At 40.5% G+C, this 4184-nt stretch overlaps 1 protein-coding gene across 1 annotated transcript in view; it reads left to right on the forward strand.

The window, feature by feature from the left end:
- The first annotated feature begins 195 nt into the window (after positions 1-195).
- The window catches only part of LOC106815264 (glyceraldehyde-3-phosphate dehydrogenase-like), a 14775-nt gene continuing 10786 nt past the window's right edge, over positions 196-4184 (forward strand). Inside the window, exon 1 of the mRNA XM_014819711.1 lies at positions 196-269. The gene's annotated coding sequence lies outside the window, so the exon portion shown is untranslated. The remainder of the gene's footprint in view (positions 270-4184) is intronic.

Below are 4184 nucleotides of genomic sequence, written 5' to 3' on the forward strand. Positions count from 1 at the left end.
CTGAACGTGAAATGCGGAATGAAAAATTGGTTATAGCATAAACTTGTGAACACCTAAAATATTCAATTTAAACTCTAATTATATAATTCTTCACTCTAATGATGCTGGAATTATTTTATGAAATATTTTAATATTGTAATATTATACGTAATTAAATAAATAAAATAAATCGACTGCTTACGTCATAGGCATCGTCATCGATTGGTTTGCGATAAAAGACTGCGCATGCGGAATAGTCGTCCTTCTGTCGCTCGACCTTGCACAAGAAGGTAGGTTCGTTTTTCTCGTCGGTAAATTTTCGAAAATTTGCTTTATTTCCTTGTCTCTTGGTTACTGTAATCTGGAATCTTGTTGCGGTGATATGTAACATGTGTTTTATAGTTCATTACTGTAAGCCATTGTTTGTACTTATCCAAGTTATCGTGAAAACGAAGTTTTTACTCTCACCGGTCGTTTGGCAATGCCATTTTTACTTGTTTTTACTTTGCATTGCCATTGCATTTGATAATGATACAGTGTGTACTTCTGATGATACGTGTGGCAAATTTCAAAGTGTAACACAACTTCTATAGTGACCAACAATAGTTATACACTATAGTCCATTGTCCATCTAGTCCGTTGTCCATAGTTTATTACAATTCATGTCAGAAGGCAACGGTTGGCTGGAGTAGCAGTAAGCATGGATAACAACTTCAAGGACAGAGCCGCACCCCTGGATGGTAGGCCTAGGGATTTCAAATATAGGGTCCTAGCTAGCTCCAAGAAACGGTATAGCTAGGGTTAGAATACCGTTTCAAACATTGGCTGCAGCTAAACACGTAGTTGTCTTATTTGCCAAGTATCGCCAAAGAACACTTCACATGTGATGTACCAAATGAATCAGTATACATCCACCTTCTTGTAACCATCAGTGCGCTGCGATGCGCTGGGTACTTACGGGGTTACAGCGACTTTTGAGACGAATGCAACAAAATTTATGAATTTGCCACCATGTTTACTATCATTCCGACTGTGACTAAAATCCTCAATGAATCGAACAAGGGAAATTAAACGATCTGCGGTTCTCATGTAAACCACCCCTACATCCGAGAACATGTCATCTAAGGGTTTTACAAATGGCCCACACATTTGTGAACATAGTTTCACTTGCTTTGGTGTGTAATTGCCGTGAGAGCCATCGTGCAGCTATTGTACTATTTCTGTAGTATTTTCTAGCGAGTCTTTTCCGTTTCGGGTTTTCCATGTCTCTCTTCCATTGACTCATGCGCAGTGTAAACATGGCGGGTAAAGCTGATTGGAAAGTTGATATGCTGTGAGAATTAGCAGATTATACCATGAATTAAGAGATACATTCTAGTTTAGAAGCAGGACAACTGTGAGTTAACGTTCATATTTCAAACAAGGCAAGTCAAAGGTGGTAATAGAATAGTTTTATTTAAGATATACAGAGTTATTCATCTAGATCTGCAGAGGTGATAGGTTTTTTGAATGGAAGGGTGTCAGGCTGTTTAGACAATACGTCGCACAGCCTGGTCTGGCTAGGGCCTAGCTACCTAAACCTTTTGATTCTTGAACTACCAAACGCAATCGTTCAGCTTATTGCGATGGCATTTACTCGTTCTGTGGTCAGTGTATATTTGCTTTAACGGATGGTGTACTCGAGCCGTAAGTGATTAGAGAGGATTGTCTCCAGTCCAAGTATAACTATAACCCCTTCTTCCAATCTCGTGATCTTCGTCGCTTCGATTTTGATTTCTATATTCGTTAGAACTTTGTGTATTGGCTCATGTTGATTCTGTTTATGGTCAACACTGCTATTGATTGTTTACCAGTGTATTATTTTTTCGTATTTATGAAACTAATTCATCAGCTATGCTGCTAATTATTTACTTGATTGTTCTGTTTACCGATCTATGTAGCATAGTATGGTTAACTGCTTAGTCTTCTCTAATTTCGTCTGTGGTTATCAGGACAAATCACTATATTGTCATGTCAATGTAATCGTACCGGTGTGCGTGAGCATGCGCGCGCGACTTGATTTTCTTACAAGTGATCTTGTATTGACTAATCTTGTCTTGGTGTCTTCATAACAAGTTCACCCCGAGCCTGGTGAGGGAGGCTGTGTAGCTAGTATGTCTTGCTTGGTAGTCAATGATAACCTGTACAGGGTGTGAAATTAACGGGAGTCCGGAGTCGAATACTCCCTGATTTACGGAAAATTCTCCCATACTAACTAGTGCGTTCCGGAGCACGGCCTCGCGGAATTACTGTATTTTTAGCACATCTTGGGCACAACAACCAACAGTTGGCAGCGTGAGAAACTAGCGGTCGCCCAGTCGCCAGTGGCGATTAGAAAATCTACCGGTACCGGGCGCTGCTTGCTTGTGTCAGCCGGGTCCGCAGCGGGGCGGACTACATAATCGCTGCACACAGCAGCGAAAAAAATACAGATTTGGTAAACGGGATTCGGCATAATACGACCCGTTCCTCAAACCGTAGCGACGGGGTATCACAAACCTTCTAAGAGCTGCATGAACTCCTCAACGCATAATTAATCGCCCACACGAAAAAACTTCGCGCACGGTCTAAGCAAACCGATTGCGGCCGGCAGGTAGTGCAGCCGCAGTGTTTTACTTAACCGCATATTACCCATAACCAATAGTTTTTATATCGCCAGGTGTGTATCGTGGGGAGTGAGGGCAACGACCCAGTGGGCCTGACACGCACTATCAAAGCTGATTAACTGAATTCTCACTTTTCATGGTGGACGTATTGGAAAATGGAATGCGAACGTGGGTGACTATTTTTATTCATATATATGTAGAATGCAATGTAAACTGTATAATAATACTTAAGGCATATATTTGCCAATCGAGTATGCAACAGTTGATCGAATTAAATACAGTAACTGGCACCTTGTGTAGTTATTATAAGTACAGTTACGCTTATAGCCAACGACGTATTTAGTATTTGCCAATATCAATGCTAATTACTAAGAAATTTTAATGAAATCGCGTAATTCGTAAATCTGGCGGCCAATGCCTAAATTTATTGCAACAAATAAGCATCGATTTTTCGGTCGCATTGACCGGTGACCTCCACTTGTTTGCTACAGGATGTTGTAGCATCGAATTGTTTGTCCCAGGGTAAATTGTTTGCCTAGTGAATGACAACGACGGCATCACCTTTTCAACATATTATAGTGCTTCTGTAATCTCAAGATCTTCGATATATTCGTTTCATTTCCCGCAATCCTCAAGGAGTTAAAACCATAACGTACGGAATGCGCAACTCAGACCACAAAGGATCGAAAATTCACTGAACGGCCGAGCCATACGTGCGAAAATTCCGGTGCACTATAATCTGTATGACCACGGCCCGCGGTTTACGGCCGATTCATAGCAGGCATGGGCGGGTTGTAACTGTCAACAACGGATTTAATTGACACCGCGGATTTCACATCGGATATTTCTTGTAAACCATCAGTGATATATGGACAAACTAAATACGTCCGTTTGGCCTATAAGTAATGTACTTATTAACTACACAAGGTTGCCAGTTACATGTGCATCGTTAAAATTGATAATCAATTGGTCGTCTTATTGCCTTTAAGAGTTCTAGGCACTTGTTACTTTGCGGATGTGCGGCAGCATCTGACGTCTATGCATGGGAGTACCGTGAGCTGGGAAGGAGAAAAACGAAAGTAAAACTGCCCAGTGAAGCTCCCGGCATTCCTAGAGATTCAGTACAAGTTCTTTTTTAACATACTCAAAGTAACATAAAAACTATGTGTACTGTGTATACACGTGATATATAGTGCATGTCTGCCTGTGTGAATTAAATTGAAATAAGCAATGTATTGGTTTGCATTAGTCGACGTGAAATTGAGATTAAAAAAAAGTGATCGAACGCAGATTTGTTGACGATTTCTATAACACTGATAGTCTGATACTGGTGCTGAAGTTGACATGCTGAGTAGCTCTGGCCAAGCCTAAAATAGCTCCCGTAAAAAAAATTACGAGAGCCTCTTTTTTTTCATTACAATATTCAAAAAAAATGATTAGATTAATACCGGGAACGATTCCGGACAATCAGCAATCGCAGTAATTAAAAATATGATAAATTTTATAGGAAGAATTGGGTGGTCTATCAGAGATCCGCCTGATCTTTGAAATCGGCCTTTG

Source organism: Priapulus caudatus, unplaced genomic scaffold (genome assembly GCF_000485595.1).
Source record: "Priapulus caudatus unplaced genomic scaffold, Priapulus_caudatus-5.0.1 Scaffold1076, whole genome shotgun sequence".
NCBI lineage: Eukaryota > Metazoa > Priapulida > Priapulimorpha > Priapulimorphida > Priapulidae > Priapulus > Priapulus caudatus.